The 21,366-nt window shown below is 40.9% G+C and overlaps 1 protein-coding gene across 1 annotated transcript in view; it reads left to right on the top strand.

The window, feature by feature from the left end:
* The first annotated feature begins 513 nt into the window (after positions 1 to 513).
* The window catches only part of LOC124805181 (myosin heavy chain, clone 203-like), a 259,196-nt gene continuing 238,343 nt past the window's right edge, over positions 514 to 21,366 (top strand). The window contains exon 1 of the mRNA XM_047265671.1: positions 514 to 702. The gene's annotated coding sequence lies outside the window, so the exon portion shown is untranslated. The remainder of the gene's footprint in view (positions 703 to 21,366) is intronic.

The following is a 21,366-nucleotide window of genomic DNA, read 5'->3' on the forward strand; positions in this document are numbered from 1 at the left end:
AAACTTCAGTAAATACATTGGTTTAGGAGTTATACAAGCACCAGTGTCCAAAAGTAAACTCACAGAGCATGTAAATCAACATGGCCAGGTATACTTTCTGCACTATGTTCTGAGAAGTTGACACTCGGAGATTGCTCACTCACCTGGTTCACATCCATAGGTTGGGACATATCCAAATTGGAACTGCTACAACATACCTCGTGCAGGTGTCCTTTTTCATCACATCTGTGGCTTGGAATGTGCTGTGTGCTTCATGAAGAAAAGTTGCAGACAGGCTCAATTAAAAGGCACTTACATAAAGCATTTGGCTAAAGCCTTAAAGCCTTCATCCCTAAAACAAACACACACACACACACACACACACACACACACACACACACACACACACCAGTCATATGCTCAAGGATGCATATCTCATGCACACATGACTGCCAACTCCGGCATCTTGGGCCAGAATGCCTATGGAAGTGATCCAAGTGAGTGAGAAATCTACAGACATGTCAACTTCTTATAACACAGCACAGAAGTACTTGGCATTTTGGCCTGAGATGCTGGAGTTGCCAGTCATGTGTACATGAGGTGTGCTTGCTTGTGTGTATGAATGATGCATGTCTCCCTTTTACTGATGAAGTCTGTGGCTGAAAGCTTTATGTAAGTGTCCTTTAATTGTACCTGTCTGCAACTTAATGTGTCTTCTTTATTGTAAGTACCAATCTGTCTTTTCTTGCTTTATTGATATTCCTACCTGGAGTTGCAACAGCACTACTGCTGATATAGTCCATCACCATTGCTGTTGTCATTTACGAAGTCATCCTGGTCGTGAAACACATGGGGGCCCCACCAAAGGTGGATTGGTGTCCTGCCAGAGAGCTGACAGCTACCATATCTTTTTGCTTTAGAAACAAAGCTTGGGCTATGTGGGCACTTTGATGGGCTTGAACTCAAACTTTCACCAACAACAGGGTTCCTCACTTCTAAGTCGGGTGTGAACTGATCAGTCAGAGTCCTCATAGTCCTACTTATATGAACATTTAAAACTGTAATTCCTACTTAATCCCTGTAGGCTGTCAGCTGAGTTTCCATTTTGCAGCCAAAATTATAATGTGGCTGCAATAATATGTTTCTTCATTGCAATAAAGAAAATGTTGTAGGCAACTCAAACTCTGCCAGATTCATTACTGGCTCTTGGTTTTGTATCAGCTGATACAGTTTGGGATTTCCTGACGAGAACATGGCATTTTGTCTTTCCACATTGGAAATTTGACAAGCCAAAAAATAGAACTACAATCATCTGTGTAAGTAGTCCACTCCTCATGTTGTTCGTTAAATGGTCGAGAGGTCACACAATTGATGTAACAGCTGTTCCTGCTACCTTTCACCGCCTGTAATATAGCTGTTGTTGCCTCTTGACAACAATGCATAGTTTGCATCTCAAGTTGTTGTAAATGTCCCATGTTTGAAAATCTGCATTCTTGCTTAATTACAAAATTGTCCAATCTCCATTTTGCGCATGTCGCAGCTCCTGAGTTGTTGTGACTTTTGTAAAAGGTGACCTACGCATCTTGCTAACACAGTTTATTCACAATAAGAGATGCATATATAACTTGCAACTAAGAACAGTATAAGCTATCTTAACTAGTTTTTTCCACGAAAAGTACAATACAAGCTTTATCAGAGTTCCTTCTACTATAAATGCAGTCCACTAGCATAATACCACTGGCAACATGATAACACTCAGGATGTCCATTCCACTGTTTGCATAATCCCTAGCTTAGGCTGGCCCTAGGCAAGCTTAAAAGGTAGAGTCTGGCATGATGCCATCAAAATGTGCACATGAGGAGCAGCACCGTCCAAGTTGTGACACCACGATGATCGATAGTAATGTCGGACCTGCCCTGCAACTCTGTTTACATGGAAACATCAGGCTGCTACAAACTCTAAACCTTCAGCTTTGGGCCTGAGCATATACTGGACAGTGGCTCAAGGGTTAAGAAAAATGGTTGACCATGCTCTGTATAGATATGTACCTAATATAGCAGTTAATTATGGCATCAACCCTCCATGCTATACATTATATGTAAAGTGACAATGTTAATATGGTGTGTTTGTATGTTTCCCCAACAAATATGTTGTTTGAAAGTTTCTCAAGCATGTGCCCACGTTTATTGATCTCTGTAGAATGAATTTTCTATGGCCTAATTTGGCATCATCATCATCAGTTACTCCCGCTGACGGGTGTCCTCACCCAGGCAGTGTGATACATACCTGCCACCTCCCTTCCTTCACTTCTGGCCCATACATCGATCAGGAAACATGCTAGGTACATTGGTGTGGATGATTCACACTCAGGAGGCAAGTGGTGGCCCTTAGCCTGTGCTCCACACTAATCCTACTTGGTGCTCTGCCTCTGTGAATCTGGAGCAGATTCAGTGCCAGGTTCCAGTCACCTGTGGTAGCTAATGGGTATGTGGAAGATTTAGAGATTAAGGTGCTAGAATTGGCACCATTAAAACCAGCAGATCTCTAGAGATATGTTGATGATACATTCATCATAAGGTCACATGGGAGAGAAGAGCTACAAGTTTTCTTGGAACACCTACACTACATTCACAAACAAATACAGTTCACAATGGAGGTGGGGTAAATCAGCCAGCTACCATTCTTGTATGTTCTGCTACAGAGAAGACCAGATGGATGGCTGCTAGAGAGTGTCTACCAGAAGGAAACTCAACATACCAATATTTTAATGCATCCAGTTGTCATCACCCTTCACAAAGGTAAGGACTGCTAAACACTCCACCCAACCGAGCTTGTGTGATATCTGACAAAAAAAGTTCAATGTCAGGAGTAACCAACACTAATGTCATGTTCCAGAAAATTGGCAATAATCGCTGCCAAATTCAAAACACTTTCAGGCCAAAGGCCACACCACAACCAATACACAAGGAGGATAAGCCCACAGCCATAGCCTACATGCTGGCAATATAGCAGGATACTGACACAAGATCAAATGCTCATACCACTCATCAACCAGGACTGAATCCCTGTTAGTATCAGTAAAAGATAATCTGGGATTCAAATAAACCTGGCATATACCACATACCATGCAAATGTGTAAAAGCATACATCAGACAATCTATATGCATGATTGAAGAAAGGTGCACTGAACATAAATGGCAGACTGACCTTAGGCAGCCAACAAAATCAGCAGTTGCTGAATACTGCCTACACACAAACTACAAATTGTGGTATGAAAACACAGTTGAAAAACATGGAGGATGAGGAGAAGATTAGTGTTTAAAGTCCCATTGACAATGAGGCCATTAGAGACAGTGCAAAAGCTCAGATAAAGGAAGGATGGAAGGACAGTGAAGGAAAGTAGTCATATTCTTTCAAAGGAGCCATCCTGGAATTTGCCTTAGAAAACACAGAAAACCTAAATCAGGATCCTCCTGCTGAATGTGAGTCTAGTGTGCCAACCATTGCACTACCCTGCTTGGTTTTAGTAACACATCCTTCTTTTAGGACTATGAATACTGGGACATTGACATCCAGCTGCAAAAGAACCTGATCAAATAAGATAGCCAAGATGAAATCTGGCACTGACGCTGATCCAAACACAGCATAGGCAGAACACTGAGCAGGAAAAACGTAGCACAAAGACTGAGGTCCACCACTCCTCAAAACAAGCCACCCTCATTAAAAGTAGCCTCAGACTCATTACAAATAATACAGTTACCTATAAAAAGTACAATCTGAAAATATCTGCACAAATATTCTGTCAGATCTTTATAAGATTTCAAAGTGGTACAAAGACTGGCGAATTGGTTTAAGTTTTCAGAAATGTAAAATTGTGTACTTTACAAAATGTGAAAACACACAATCTTATTACTACAATATCAATGAGTCACAACTGGAATTAGTAAGCATACAGAAATGCCTGGGTGTAACAATTTGTGAGAATATGAAATGCAATAATCAAATAGGCTCTACTAAAGGATGGCAGATGGCAGATTTCAGCCACTGATAGAATACTAGGAAAATTAAATTAGTATACAAATGTAATTCCCTTACAAAACACTCATGTAACCCATCCTTGAATACAGCTCAAGTGTGTGGGACTGATGCCAAATATATCTAACATATTGAATGTATAAAAGGAGGTTAGAATCAGAGGCCACAGGTTTATTTGACAGAACTGAGAGTTTTATGGAAATCTGGGATACTTGAACTGGCAGATTTGAAGACAGACATCAATTGTTCCACAAAAACCTACCTACAAATTTCAGAAACCAGTGTTAAGTGAGGAACCTAGGAATACGCGAGGGAATTCAATTATTAACACAACACTTTTTCTTTTCTCTGCCAATTTCAGTTGAAAACATGCGAAATTTTTTGTGGGACATAATGGAATATTTCCATTTCAGCCCCTATAGTTTCATAAAGTTCCAGCACATGGCGGCACTGTACATACCCTTCCAAACAGGGTGTGTTCCAAGCACAGAGCTGTCACCAAGATTCTTTTGGTAGAAAACCAGAGAACTGAATATATTCATAGGGGTTTGCAGAATGTCTTTGGAGATCTGGATGTGAACAAAGGCATGGTGAGTTGTAGGGTGAGGTGTCTGTCATCACTGCAATGTGCAAATCTTTTAGATCACCCACGTACCAATCAGCCACATGCTGCTGTGACTCCTGCAATGTTGGAACATGCAGACACTCTCATTTGAGGTGATCAATGGATCACAATCAAACACCTCACTGCTCAACTGGACATCTCTGTTGGCAGTGTTGACACACTCATCGACCAGTTGGGGTACTCAAAAGTGTGTGCTTGCAGAGTTCCTTGCCACTTAACAGAAGACCATAAGGAGCAATGAAGGAGCATCTGTGCAGAATTGCTTGCATATTGCAAGGCTGATCTCGACAATTTTTTGTTAAACATCATCACAGCTGATGAAACATGGCATCACCACTTTGAACCAGAAACAAAATGGCAATACAAGGAGTGGTGCCACACCACCTCTCCTCTAAAAAAAAAAAAAAAAAATCCAAAGCTGCACCCTCAGCTGGTATAGTCATGGTGATGGTCTTCTGAGATTCTGAATGTGTTGTTCTGTCTGATGTCTTCTCTCATGCTTGTGTCATTTTTACCATACTCCAAATGAGAATGGAATGAAAAGAAACCCTAATATGTGGTTCAACAATACGTATCCTCTGCCACAGACTTCACTGTGGTTTGCAGAGCAACGGTGTAAATGTAGATGTAGAACTTACCACATAGAGGAAATGCTGAGCAGCAAATAAGAAAATACACAAGGTTATGATTAATTTTTGTACTTCATACAAAAATTTACACTATACAGGGTCAAAAAATTTCCACTATATAGGGCTCCTATAAATGATTCACTCATTTTCAGAGTTCTATATTTTCCAAAGTATTACATGTACAAATATGACTGATGCATGGACAGAAACAGAAATCCACTGAGTTTGAAATGTGCACTCCATTTGGCAATTTGGCATTAAGAGTGCACTACTGTGACAAAATAGCAACAAAGCAAGAAAAGGGTTTGTGTGTGTTGGAATATATGAGATGTTTATCTGTTACAAAAGTGCAGTGTGCAATCAGAAGGAATTATGGGAAATAGGCACCATGTAAACATAAACTCACTGAGTTTGAAATGTGCACTCCATTTGGCATTAAGGATGCATTGTTGTGACAAAATGGGTTTGTGTGTGTTGGAATATAAACCTCACCAGCACTGTAAACATGTCACACGGACTCTAAGATTCATGTTGCAGCTCCAACACACTGCAGTATTGACAAGGAAAGACCCACCAGGCTGCTTGCAGGGGCAAGGGGAAATGACTGTGCAGCTAGCTGCATGCAGTAGTGGTCATCACCATGGGCTGTGTGTCTCAACGCGCCGCTCCTCAGAATTCTCGTGAACTGTTGACATCACATGCTGTGACATTGATCACCTCCCATGAGTCACATGGTTGCATTGTCTGATGTTACGATGATGTAACACTGCTGGCCGCTACCTCTGAACATAGAAAGAAAACACATGGCAGAATCATTCCAAAACAAACTTGTGCAACTGCATCACAAAATTAACAGTCACAATCAAATGTCAGTTGAACCCTATATCACTGCACAGTTTGAAATGCACCATAATTCAGTCAATAACCTATTGCCATTATTCACACACTAAAGACACCTCTTCACTAGAACACTGTTACTGATTATTCAGTAACAAATCACAGGCAGAACACTCAAACAGTTCCTTAACCTACATCACCAGGATAGATACTCATGCAGTCTAAACAATCATACCATTAGCACAATATTATTGATTTACCTTTCACTTTCATTGTTTTTCCACACACTGATGGAACAATTTAATATTTTCCACATCATGAAGTCCAAAGTATTTTTCGTCATTAAGTTTTTCTAGTTCAGCAGAATTAGGATGCACTATCTTCAAAATTTGAAATGGTTGCAGGTAATAATATAGAAGTTTCTTGATTTCATCCTTATCCATTGAAGACTTGAAATGTGACAGAATTAGAACAAGTTCTCCAATTTTATACATGACAGGTTTCACTAAACAGACTTGTCTCACTTTCCTTGCCATTGGCATCTTCTCCATCTGTTTCAATGCTGTTTCTCTTTTGCTGTTAATGCAACTTGTGACAGAAAATTAATCATTTCATAGAAAATGTTGTTAGATTCTTTGGCAAATAAGATTGTGCAGGGTGGCAGACCAGTGCTATTATGAGTCAAACTATTTATCACATCATCAAAGTCAGACACCTTATGATTCCATTTCTTATGCTTCTCCCCACAATATGCTCTGAACAATCATCCCAATTCATGTATCATACATTCAGTGAGATTTGAAGCTGTAGCAATATGAAGTTTCTTCTCCTCTTCAATGAATGCATTCCATATTTTACAGTAAAACCCCAGTCCACTATCTGACAGAATACTACATGGCAGAATGGTATTCTGAATTCAGTCTTCCTCTAATTTTTAATGATGATCTTACTGTTAGCTTTTCTCAGTGGAAAGAAGTGAACAAACTTTGAAAATAGTTCCACACTATCAAAATTTGAGTGAAATACCCACAAGACTTCAGGAAGAGGCCAAAAACATCCAAACCAATGATTTCATCTACAGTTTGAGGGAGAATATTTCTACATCTACATTTATACTCCGCAAGCCACCCAACGGTGTGTGGCGGGGGGCACTTTACATGCCACTGTCATTACCTCCCTTTCCTGTTCCAGTCGTGTATGGTTCACAGGAAGAGCTGCCGGAAAGCCTCCGTACGCGCTTGAATCTCTCTGATTCTACATTCGTGATCTCCTCGGGAGGTATAAGTAGGGGGAAGCAATATATTCGATACCTCATCCAGAAACGCACCCTCTCGAAACCTGGACAGCAAGCTACAACGTGATGCAGAGTGCCTCTCTTGCAGAGTCTGCCACTTGAGTTCGCTAAACATCTCCGTAATGCTATCACGCTTACCAGATAACCGTGTGACGAAACACATCGCTCTTCTTTGGATCTTCTCTATCTCCTTTGTCAACCCAACCTGGTACGGATCCCACACTGATGAGCAATACTCAAGTATAGGTCAAACGAGTGTTTTGTAAGCCACCTCCTTTGTTGATGGACTACATTTTCTAAGGACTCTCCCAATGAATCTCAGCCTGGCACCCACATTACCAACAATTAATTTTATATGATCATTCCACTTCAAATCGTTCCGTACGCATACTCCCAGATATTTTACAGAAGTAACTGCTACCAGTGTTTGTTCTGCTATCATATAATCATACAATAAAGGATCTTTTTTTTTCTATGTATTCGCAATACATTACATTTGTATATGTTAATGGTCAGTTGCCACTCCCTGCACCAAGTGCCTATCCGCTGCACATCTTCCTGCATTTCACTGCAATTTTCTAATGCTGCAACTTCTCTGTATACTACAGCATCATCTGTGAGAAGCCGCATGGAACTTCCAACACTTTCTACTAGGTCATTTCTATATATTGTGAAAAGCAATGGTCCCATAACACTCACCTGTGGCACGCCAGAGGTTACTTAAACATTTGTAGATGTCTCTCCATTGAGAACAAGATGCTGTGTTCTGTTTGCTAAAAACTCTTCAATCCAGCCACACAGCTGGTCTGATATCCTGTAGGCTCTTACTTTGTTTATCAGGTGACAGTGCGGAACTGTATCGAACGCCTTCCAGAAGTCAAGGAAAATGGCACATACCTGAGAGCCTGTATCTAATATTTTCTGGATCTCATGAACAAATAAAGCGAGTTGGGTCTCACACGATCTCTGTTTCCAGAATCCATGTTGATTCCTACAGAGTAGATTCTGGGTTTCCAGAAATGACATGATACACGAGCAAAAAACATGTTCTAAAATTCTACAACAGATCGATGTCAGAGATATAGGCCTATAGTTTTGTACATCTGCTCGACGACCCTTCTTGAAAACTGGAACTACCTGTGCTCTTTTTCCAATCATTTGGAACCTTCCATTCCTCTAGAGATTTGCGGTGCATGGCTGTTAGAAGGGGGGCATGTTCTTTCACTTACTCTGTGTAGAATCGAATTGGTATCCCATCAGATCCAGAGGAATTTCCTCTGTTGAGTGATTTCAGTTGCTTTTCTGTTCCTTGGACACTTATTTCAATGTCAGCCATTTTTTCGTTCATGCGAGGATTTAGAGAAGGAACTGCAGTGAGGTCCTCCTCTGTGAAGCAGCTTTGGAAAAAGGTGTTTAGTATTTCAGCTTTACGCATGTCATCCTCTGTTTCAATGCCATTATCCTCCCAGAGTGTCTGGATATGCTGTTTCGATCCACTTACTGATTTAACATAAGACCAGAACTTCCTAGGATTTTCTGTCAACTCGGTACATAGAATTTTACTTTCGAATTCACTGAATGCTTCACGCATAGCCCTCCTTACGCTAACTTTGACATTGTTTAGCTTCTGTTTGTCTGAGAGGTTTTGGCTGTGTTTAAATTTGCAGTGAAGCTCTCTTTGCTTTTGCAGTGGTTTCCTAACTTTGTTGTTGAACCACGGTGGGTTTTTCCCGTCCCTCACAGTTTTACTCGGCACGTACCTGTCTAAAACGCATTTTACGATTGCCTTGAAGTTTTTCCATAAACACTCAACATTGTCAGTGTCGGAGCAGAAATTTTCATTTTGATCTGCCTCCTATTACTCTTGCTAAACAGACAAACCTTCCTCCCTTTTTCTATATTCCTATTTACTTCCATATTCAGGGATGCTGCAACGGCCTTATGATCACTGATTCCCTGTTCTGTACTTACAGAGTCAAAAAATTTGGTCTGTTTGTTATCAGTAGGTCCAAGATGTTATCTCCACAAGTCAGTTCTCTGTTTAATTGCTTTAGGTAATTTTTGGATAGTGCACTCATTATAATGTCACTCGATGCTCTGTCCCTACCACCGTCCTAAACATCTGAGTGTCCCAGTCAATATCTGGTAAATTGAAATCTCCACCTAAGATTATAACATATTGAGGAAATTTATGTGAAATGTATTCCAGATTTTCTCTCAGTTGTTCTGCCACTAATGCTGCTGAGTCGGGAGGTCGGTAAAAGGAGCCAATTATTAACCTAGCTTGGTTGTTGAGTATAACTTCCATGCATAATAATTCACAGGATCTATCCACTTCTATTTCACTACAGGATAAACTACTACTAACAGCAACAAACACACCACCACCGGTTGCATGCAATCTACCCTTTCTAAACACCGTCTGTGCCTTTGTAAAAATTTCGGCAGAATTTATCTCTGGCTTAAGCCAGCTTTCTGTACCTATAATGATTTCAGCTTCGGTGCTTTCTATCAGTGCTTGAAGTTCCGGTACTTTACCAACGCAGCTTCAACAGTTTACAATTACAATACCAATTGCTGCTTGGTCCCCGCATGTCCTGACTTTGCCCCACACCCTTTGAGGCTGTTTCCCTTTCTGTACTTGCCCGAGGTCATCTAACCTAAAAAACTGTCCAGTCCACACCACACAACCCCTGCTACCCGTGTAGCCACCTGCTGGTGTAGTGGACTCCTGACCCATCCAGCAGAACCCGAAACCCCACCACCCTATGGTGCAAGTCGAGGAATCTGCAGCCCACGCGGTCGCAGAACCATCTCAGCCTCTGATTCAGACCCTCCACTTGGCTCTGTACCAAAGGTCCGCAGTCAGTCCTGTCGACTATGCTGCATATGGTGATCTCTGCTTTAATCCCGCTAGCGAGACTGGCAGTCTTCACCAACTCAGATATCCGCCGGAAGCCAGAGAGGATTCCCTCCAATCCATAGCAACACACATCATTGGTGCCGACATGAGTGACCACCTGCAGATGGGTGCACCTTGTACCCTTCATGGCATCCGGAAGGACCCTTTCCACATCTGGAATGACTCCCCCTGGTATGCACATGGAATGCACATCAGTATTATGTATTAATCCTTTATGTTCTGTAGTAGACACTTAGGTATGTTGGTAAGTCACATTCTTTAAGAACCCATCGTACTCTCCAAGACAATGGTGCCAAAGATCCGTTGTTTCTGAAGTTGTTGTAAACATTTCTTATAGCGAAAATTAGCAAAGCTGTTATGGATATACTTAATCAGATCACCTGCTATGTGCTTGGGTATGCAAAGCCTCCATGCTTCTGAATTTAAGTCTGTTCTGTGGTACAGGACACCATTATGAATTAAGTAATACTGTCAAATTTTCACCTCTACTTCATTTTGATATATTGTCTCATTTTTAATATTTCGTCTGCCTCCTGTTCTGCTTTGATATTATGTAATAACATACAAATTTTTGATTATCCCTCCACTGCCTTCATGAAGCTAACTTTGATATCCTTTACACATGGTGTCTCAGTGCAAATGTCTTTCAACTCTTGTGGAAGATGAGACAAGGCATCAGGTACCCCCTCGTTTTGTCTGGAATGTATTGTATTTCAGAAGTAAATTCTTGAAGTGTGAGTGCACATCTGGAAAGACAGTTATGCCATAATTTACAGTGGAGAAGGAAAGATAATGCTCTATGATCAATCCATACAATAGTGTGTCTTCCAAGCAGAAAATAGAGAAAATGTTCAAACCCCAAATAATCTCAAGTGCCTGACACTCGGTCATGGTGTACTTTCTCCAAGCCGATGAACTGTGACCTGCAAACACAATTGAGTGATGTTGTTTTTGACAATTTTCATTAACTATTTGGTACAAATGAATAACAAGCCAAAATTCACTGGCATCCATTCCTAGATAAAAGAGTTCATTAAGATATGAGGGATGCATTAGCTGAATTCTTTTCGAATAATGTCAGCAATGCAGGTGATGACAAACAGTATCCTTTAAGAAACTGGCGATAGTATCTGCAGAATCCCAAGAATGACTGAAGTTCTTTTTTACATGTTGGTATTGGAAAATTTCGAATTGCCTCTAATTTTTTCAGATCTGGCTCAATCCTGGCTGAAGATGTCCCAAGAATTGTTTCATCTTCCTTGCAAATTCCAATTTTTTCATAGTGGGTGTGACTCCCATACATTTGAATGTACCCAAAACATGATTCATCATATCCATTTACTCTTCTCATGACACAGACACAATCAAAACATCACTGTTACACACAATTATACTCTGAAAAAGCTCATCCCCAAGAATTTCATCCACCGCTCCCAAATGCTGCTGACAAAATATTTAAAGCAAATGGCATCTTCTTGAAACATAGCAATGTCCATTGCATAAAAATGCAGCAAATTTTAAACTTCCACTCTCTAACTCTAACTGCCAACAGCTGCTTGTTATATCCAAACTACTAAAGTAAGAAGTGCCCACTGACTTCTGCATAATCTCTTTTATACTTTCGGACTGCTCCTGCTGTGGCAAAATTATGCAAGTGATGACTCAAGCATCCAAAACAAGTCTAACTAACCTGTCCCTCTTGATTCTTGGGTGAATTGGATTGCATTATTCACTATCTGAACTCTCAATTGTGTCATTTTCTATCATTCACTTGATTTCTTAACCACATTTTCTCTTGTAGCCAGTGGTACTGAATATGAATTCTTTTTGAACGGTTTGTGTGGTTGCACTAATTTGACATTTACATCCCTTCATTAGTCCAGGTGTACTTGAAACGACCTCTGCATGCATACATCAAACTTGTTGCAGTTCTTCCCTAAAGCATGGGAGCAAACAACCGAAATCTTCTATTTTTTCTCTATGTTCAACATGACTTCCTGCTTTTCTTCCTCTCCATCTGTGGATGCATTATCTTTCAGATATTTGGTACTTCAATCCCATCAACCATCTTCTTTTGGATAATTCTAGCTCTGGGCCCAGCAGGCACTTGTCCTTTTTCCCCAAAAGTCAAAATTAATTTCCAGTTTTTCATTCTTATCACAAATGACAAACATTCCTTTACAAAATCAATTCTACACCTTTCAGTGAGCCAGTCATTACCAAAAATCCAATCCACCACCACAGAATCAATAATTAGCAAAATATCTTTCCAGAACCTTGTACCTAATAAGTGCCAGACCAGTAACAGCATGACTTCTGTGCACATTTGCAGTAAATACATGTACACTACTGACAGGGAAAAAAGGTACCTGTTACATCCTGCATAGCTGCTCATATAACTTCTAGGAGATAGCTGTACCATCACTTCCTGAATCTAGAACTGTAATTTTCTTACCATTTATACTAACCCCCCAGTCAATAGACTTTAAACATCAAGTATAGTTTTGCACATTTTCTCTCAGTAGTTCAGCCTTAGGGCTTGATTATCACATTTAATCATTTGTGTTCTCACTTCTGATCCATTAAACTGTTTGCCTATTCTGGAAATGGGTCTCTTTTGAAAATAATATTAGTTAACTAGAGTTTGCTCATTATATCAGTGTATGTCATTCATATTTTGGAGCAGTGAATGCTCTCGAAATATTTTCCCTCCTGTCATCACATCAAAGTCCATTATTATTACATGCATAATTTCCTGAGGGTATATCTCTTCTTATGTTGTTGTGTCATGGTTGATCATCACTTTACTGATTCCACGGCAAGTAACCAAAATTATTTTGCCATGGTGCATCGTGTCACTGAGAATCATGATTGTGATATGTTCCAACAGACCAGGTGTTCCTTCATTATCAGTTTCTTCTAAATGATCAACAACTCATGACAACTTATCAAAATCATTAAATCTGCATCACACTAATTGCTTTCTCACTACCCATGGTAAATGCTTTATCGATATTATAATCAAATCATCATACTAATGGGGTCTTCCAAATAGTTATTCCACTCCCAGTGTTTCTGAAGATAGTTATGCTTTGATTCTTCCTTGAGATCATAATTATGGATTGCAAATAATTTTTCTTTAATACCTTCCTGTTTCTCTCTTGACCAATACTAATGCATCTGCAAAGTCTGCAAGTCGTGTACTCATCTGACACTGTCTGTTTGTTTGTTGGTTTTGTCTTAGGGCAAAAAAACAACTAGGGTTATAAGTGCCCACATCAAACAGTACAACACAAAGACAAAGAGAGAAGTTAAAAATGACTACATTTCAATCCCAACTGACAAAAGAGAAAATAGTAAAAAACAGGGACATGGATAAGGTCTATAAAACATGCCTTTGAGAAATTGAGGTCCAGAAGTAAAAATTATATGGCTTTTGCCACATTGCTAAGGCAAAGTAAAACACGGTCAACAGCCCACATGTCGTCCGCTAAAATGGCCAATAACTCAGATGGTAAATACAAACAGGAACTTAAGAGGTTACAAAAAAGGGCATTCCATCAAGAAATGGTGGACAGTCAAAAGTTGAGCACAATGGGCACAAAGTGGAGGGGGAGCAGCAACAGGGCCGAGAGGAGGTCGTCCAAGCCACTGGGAGAGGCTTAATAACCAAGAGCTTGTTCCCATGAAGGGAGGACCAGCGGTGATGCCAAAGTGACACCACCTGCCAACATGTGGCAACACAGATATCATCGGAGGGAGTGTAAGAACTAGTGGGCTGAGGTACGAGGACTGCAGCCTTGGCAACAGTATCAGCGGCCTTGTTTCCTGTCAGAACGATGTGACCAGGGACCCACATAAACATCACAGTGGCTGACAATGATTTCCCCATGTTCTTGCACCTGCACTTAAGTGTCGTACAATATATAAAAATTAATATTTTCTGACTCATTTTGAGTTCATTTAAACACTAGTTTAAATTGCTTCATGAATGCTACCAGATGTAATTGTTTCTGTGGATAATATTCCTTAAGCTGACCTTGAGCAAGCACTTTGTCGACAACAATATTTAGACAACAACCTGCACTCTCATTCTCTTCCATTAGTGTTTCTATTTCATGTCAGATCATATTTGTATCAATTGACATGTCAGATTATATTTGTATCAATTGACATCTTATCTATCTTTACATTTTTTAGATTTTCCTCCAAGTCCAGCACTTTTGATCTCAAATTAGTGCATTGTTCTTGCACACCCAACTTTCATAACTGAATTTTTATTTTTCTTGCACTCGTCTTTGGATAGAACAACTTTGTTATTTGTTACTGCTCAGTTTAAAAGGGCTTGTTTCATAATGTCCAGATGTGAGTTTATCTGAGTCTGTATTTTAGTTACTTCTGTTCCTATCTGCTGACAATGTGTCATGACTTCATGTGTGAAATCAGACAGTTGCCCATTCAAAGACTTGCAACATTCATTCATGAAATCAGTAAACTTGCACTGCAGATCGTTATGAATGTCCACTGCCTTCTGAATTATCTCTCAATTTTTAACTCTCTGCACTTAAACCATACTTAGTATCATCCAGCTTTTTGTTGTTTCATCAAGCTTTTTCTTTAATTTTTTCCCCTGATCATCAAGCTTTTTATTTAAATTTTGCTCCTGGTCATCAAATCTTTTATTTAAAGTTGTGAATGTCTTTTGTAATAACCGCATTAATGCATCCTCCCTCCCTGCAGCACCAACTCACCTGATTCAACATTCACACCCAAATTTGAATTTTCACTTTTTGCTACTACACTTGTACTTTGATTTCTATAACTTGTTTCCATTTCTTTAATGAGATTCAAGGCAACCCTATCAAGATGAACACTGTCCTCTCTGTTAATTACATCACTATTCTCAGGCTGACTAGCCGTTGTTATTTATATCTATACTGCACACAAATTATTATCAACTTAACTATTCACTGTTTATATTTCTTTTTCTGTCCAACATTGCCTGAAAAATTGAGGCTCCACTGAAAATACCTACTTCACTTGCCACATGCTGGCGCTGGTCATTGGTCTCCAGATTCAAATATTGTTGCAAGATTCGATGTCCTTGTCACTGGTCTCCACATATAACATAACTGGGGTGTTATATCATGCTGATTTCTGATTCACCTTTCTCCATGAATTTGATAATTAATTGACTGTACGTGCTGATCATTTAGGGAAGTGGATGATGACAATCTATCGAGAACAATGGCTGTTAAGAGATTATGATCTGTATATTTTATTTATGAACATTTTTAATTACACACAGCTAAGCCACATTCTACATGCCATCATATGTTACAGTTCACATTCACACTGAAACTTGTATAGTAAATGACCATGGCACAAACAACCATTTTAAGAACTCATTAGCAAAACAGTCTAACAGTGCCAGCTAGTGTATTGGTTCAGCTCAACTCCCAGACTGCTCTGCTGCAACTACAACATTTGTGCTTGTGTCAAGCAACAACAGTTACTGTCCTCCGAAAAGCTTTGTCTGCGATCACATATTATTTTGTACCTCTGACCTCGGCTAAACCAGAGGTAGTTGTAACACACTCTATGGTGTCGCGGATCAACAAATTTGCCATTTGAATTAATAACTGATGAAAATATCTTACCATTTGATGGTACCATACCCTCACAATGTGAAACTATAAATTCCTTGTTACTTTTTAAATACTCCTCAAGTAGCAAGAATTTTTGCATTTCAATGGAGCTGTTCAAAGAAAACTTCTACCTCTTAGTAGAAATGCAAAGTAAGAATGAGCCTTAATATCTACAGAATGACTGCACTATATGGTGTTCAAAGTTCTAGCCAAAAAAGTCCTTCATTTTAGTAGTCGATATTAGATGAACATGAATTCAGATGAACGGTCCTATATTTGTAGCAGATCTATGAATCTTGACTTCCATTCCTACATTAACGTACTTTGTCTTTTCTATTCTGTACGGTGTTAACGGATTTATCTAGAAACAAACACTACCTAGACATATCTGCACACTGCATCTCCACAGATTTAAAATGCACACCACAGCAAGGCCAGTACAACTTTCTGAAGCAGCCTGTAGAAGCAAATTGTGACTTAAATGGTAGGCAGAGCAGAGACTCACTTGCTCATGAGTTTACAAACAGACTGTAGGCAACACACACACTCACTAACACATGGTCATAGCAGCTGATTTTGACATTTCTATTTCTGCTGAGGATGCTAGGTGAGCACTGCAGGTACCAAATGTTGCATAGTAGCCAGCAGCGTGGCAAAGGTTGGCAACATGTGTGCAGGCCTTTTGTGCAAGTATTGCTATGACAGCAGAATGGAATGGTGCACTGGAGCACAGCCTTAGCTCTGTGTGTCACTACCATCAGGCTGCAGGGGGTCAGGTTGGAAGGGCGAGCTGCATTATGTCACGGTTCCCTCCCACTGCCATATAAGAAACTCCACAGATACATAAAAAAGTGGTTCAGCACCCACAGTCCCAACAAGAAATCAAAACATGCACAGCGCACAACAGTCCTACATTTTCAAATGTTTGCAATTGTGAAATGCCACAAGAAGGGAAGTTACACATTGTTATAGTCTACACTGTTGCTAGCATAACATATGTACATTCTATTAACACACACAATAGAAAATACTAAATAAATCACTGTTCAGAATAATTTGACACTTCTGTAATTTACAAATACAGCTCAATGTCATCGTTGCTTATCTCTTCCCCTTCTTAGTTTGTCTCCTCTTCCACAGTTTAATATTTACATCCTGGTAAATTTTCAAATGGTCATACACTTCTTCAGCTCTGCTTCTTCTGCTTCATTCAAGTTTTCACACGTATGGTTGACCTGGGTTGTTTGCACCTCTCTCATCCTACTTCCTTCTAAGTTTCTGTCCATAAGTTTGTGGCATAATTATCTTGTGCATCTTCGTGATTATAATTGCATCTTCTCTTGTTTCTTTCACTTGCATTTCCTCTTGACTCCCCTTTCTTCTTTGTTGTTACACTTTGTGTGAATCTTCATCATGCCTGCTCTACCATTCTAATTACTGTGCCAGTTAGATGACCACAAGCTTCACGTAGTAGCCATTCCATCACCTTGTGTTAACAGTTAAGTTTATTCCACATTCATATTGATGTAACCACTGCTATACTGTGTTTTCACATTAATTAGGTAATCACTTATCATGCAAGCCTTTTCATTTACATCCTACTATCAATATGTTTCTCCAGGAATGTTACTGATTCACAAACATGCTACTATTTCAATCGTAAATCTCATGACTAACCCTACGTGCCTTTCCCCAAAATAACTGAATTACTCACTTGTCTCCTCAAAAATAAGGCAACACTTCCAACTCTTAATTATACCTGCTAGCAAATTTTTCATACTGACTATTCCCAACATGGCTGTACATGACCACTCCGTACTGAAGCCCAATGATGACTCTCTCTGATACCTATATGGCTGGGGCACTGTTGACATTCTACAGGAAAACGGTGCTCCTTCCAACTCCAAAGATAGCAGTACTTCTTACATACCCTATTCTCACTGCACCTGACTTCACCCACTGCCCCCTCGCTGCCCCCTCTGGCCATGATCCTGATGCTGCTTCCATCCTCCTGCACCTTAGCCACGAGGATACAGCCAAGGGAGGCCCCCTTCATAAGAGTAAGGCACCATATTATCCAACACCAATGTCCCCTCTTACATTCTCTCCCATTGCACCCAGTGTTACGCCCACCTCTGGCTGCACAAAAACACCACAACCATGGTTGAGCCTTTTCACACAGCACTGTATCTTGACTGCTGCCCTTTCCCAGCTGTGCCAAATGCTGCTCACATTGTGCACCTTTGGCTTAGTGTAGCCATGGTCGGCCTCCTATTCCTGGATAACACAACACCCAGCTGTGCCAAATGCTGCTCACATTGTGCACCTTTGGCTTGGTGTAGCCATGGTCGGCCTCCTATTCCTGAATAACACAACACCTTTGATGATGACAAGCATGCAGTCTCCAATCGTAGTGCCATTGTCCATCTCCTCTGCGCCCAAACCCAATGCCGCTCTTCCACGGTTGAGCCACTCTTCCATGGTTGAACCTGTCACTGCCTTGCAGATACACACCACTGCTTTAATTCAATGCAGCCATGATCAACTTCTCTGTCTCAAGGACAGTGCAGCACTACGCACCTCTTCTTCTGGGTGCTGCACATCCTTCTCTTCCCTTTTGGGACAGTGTAGACATTTTTGTACTTGTATGTACACTGCTATGCTGACACTCTGTCTGCCCCTGGCCTCCCTCCAACCAGCTGTTCCCATGTTCTTGTGTACCTCATATCACGTGATGATCTTTTTCACCATTCTGGGCTCTCCACTCTTTCTGCCATTTACCATTTCTTTTCATGGCACCTCGCTGCCCTAAGGGCTCAGTAACAACAAGAGGCACAAACATCCCACTAGCACCATTGTGTTCCTAAAACACAAACATGTGGTCCTAATGGGCTCTCCTGCATTCCTTACGTGCCCTATAATTTTTCTAACATGCCCTGCCATGCTCCTAACCTGCCCTACCATGCTCCCAATGCACTCTTCATTGCCCCTGTGGACACTCATCAGCACTGCTCTGGTTTGTTGGCTTTTCCATCTTCCCTCCTGGGAGGTGGGATGCTAGATTTGAGGCCTTCATTGAGATGTCATCACTATTTCCTTCTTAAGGAGTGGGGAGGACTTCTGTATGTTGGTTGTACATCAACTAAATTAAGTTTCCTGCACAATGCCTTCACCCTGTGGGTTTGCCTACTCATGGCCCTGAGGATTTTCTCTCTTGAAACTATTTATAAATACTGTGTCATCCTAACAAGACACAGTCAGGGCAAAAGCACCACAGGCGCAAAGATGCAAGCTGGTGCCAGTGCCATAGAGACTCACCACTTACGCGAGTTCCACCAGCACCACGGGTAGTGCTGAGGATGAAGGAATCAACTTCACCTCAGCCAATTTCCAACCAAGTACAATCCGCCAATGACCAGACAACAGCTGACAGAAGCATACTTGGAAAGAGAAGACCAGCTATCGCCCATTTGGTTACAGATCATTGTCCAGGACTGACCTAGACAGGGTACATTGTTTAGTGAACTCTTAGAAGCGAACAGACAGTTGTAAATTGCATTTGCTATGTACTGTGAAGTTTGCCTATGATTATTCACACTTAACCATTGAGAGGTTTTTTGTGTTATATTACATGCAGTGCTGCATACTTCATTATTCGACTAGTCACAGAGATAAGTAAACCTTTTTAACTTATTTGTGCGATTTTGTTACTAATTTGTTGGAGTGATGTAGAACCTTCGTTTTCCTATCCTGTTACCTGACCCTGGTGCATAGCTGTGTAATAGTAGCAGGGAGAAATTTTCTTAGTACCAGAAGCCATTTGACAAACTCACGAACTCGGCATACTGTAACAATAGTGGAAACTTGTCCTCCACAGCAGTAGCAATGAGGCCTTTACAAAACTGGCAACAAGGATTTACAAAAATATAAAAGCACAAGAGCATCACATGTTGTGGACACTATACCATTTATAAGCAATCTGTTGACAAACCAACTGTTACAGTGCCACCATGGGGCACCAACCACACTCCTGAGTGGTGTGTGCATCAGAAAAATGGTGGTGCTATTATCAACAAACCAATTTCTGTCCATGGGTCACATGGTCACCTAGCTCCTGTAGATTTCCTTCTGCCTATTGGATACTTAAGTTGACTGCAATCTTCCACAGGCTGCATTGTATTGCTCAATCAGTTCCAGGCTATGAGCTGGCTGCACTTTACAGCCCATCAATTGGAACATTGCTGAGACAGCCTGGAAACTTACATCTACACTACCATGCTGCACCACACCGTATTCATCTCTGCACCGTATGCGTGCCACGCTGTCTATGTGCTGTGGTGTCACACTGACTATGCTGCAAGCCCAATAACCACACTGCACTGTGCTGCACTATGGATGCTACTCCATCAGTTGCCTGGAATGGCACTCCATAACAGGACTGGCTTTACAGTAGACGACTTTGTTTCTGTTACTCTTATGTGATCACAGACGATCTTTCAGTTGTTAGCCAGAACATGTGTTGTGAATACAAGTGTTCTTAAGTGAAACCAGGGAAATGTTATTCACTGTTGTGTGTGTCACTCACAATGGGTTTCAAGAAAAAGCTCCTTCTTTAAAAATACGGTTACTGGATCAGGGCCATGTCCACCTCCTGCCTTCCCAGAGAATGACTGAAGGTGGCAGTTGCCCCCTGTTTGTGTCACAGGTTTATCTGCAACACTTGCAGCTGCCAACTTGCTGTCATGGTCACTTTAGATGTTTGAGGACAGTCGCTTTGAGGCACAGGTCTAAAGCCGAGAAGCAGAAGCAGCCAGATAATCTTAAAGATCTGCTGGCTAAAATAAATTCATCATAACACATGGTTCTTTTTAGGACCCTCCAGCTAAACTTTGGACCTGTTATCAAGACCTGTCAAATCAGTATTGAAGCCATAAGTAAATCAAAGTGCTGAGTCTCCCAAAAGATTTTATCAAAGTATAACATTGACATTCCAGAATGAGATTTTCACTCTGCAGCGGAGTGTGCGCTGATATGAAACTTCCTGGCAGATTGAAACTGTGTGCTCGACCGAGACTTGAACTCGGGACCTTTGCCTTTCGCGGGCAAGTGCTCTACCATCTGAGCTACCGAAGCATGACTCACGCCCGGTCTCACAGCTTTACTTCTGCCAGTATCTCGTCGCCTACCTTCCAAACTTTACAGAAGCTCTCCTGCGAACCTTGCAGAACTAGCACTCCTGAAAGAAAGGATATCGCGGAGCCATGGCTTAGCCACAGCCTAGGGGATGTTTACAGAATGAGATTTTCACTCTGTAGCAGAGTGTGCGCTGATATGAAACTTCCTGGCAGATTAAAACTGTGTGCCCGACCGAGACTCGAACTCAGGACCTTTGCCTT

The sequence above is a fragment of the Schistocerca piceifrons genome, chromosome 7 (assembly GCF_021461385.2).
Source record: "Schistocerca piceifrons isolate TAMUIC-IGC-003096 chromosome 7, iqSchPice1.1, whole genome shotgun sequence".
NCBI classification, from domain to species: Eukaryota; Metazoa; Arthropoda; class Insecta; order Orthoptera; family Acrididae; genus Schistocerca; species Schistocerca piceifrons.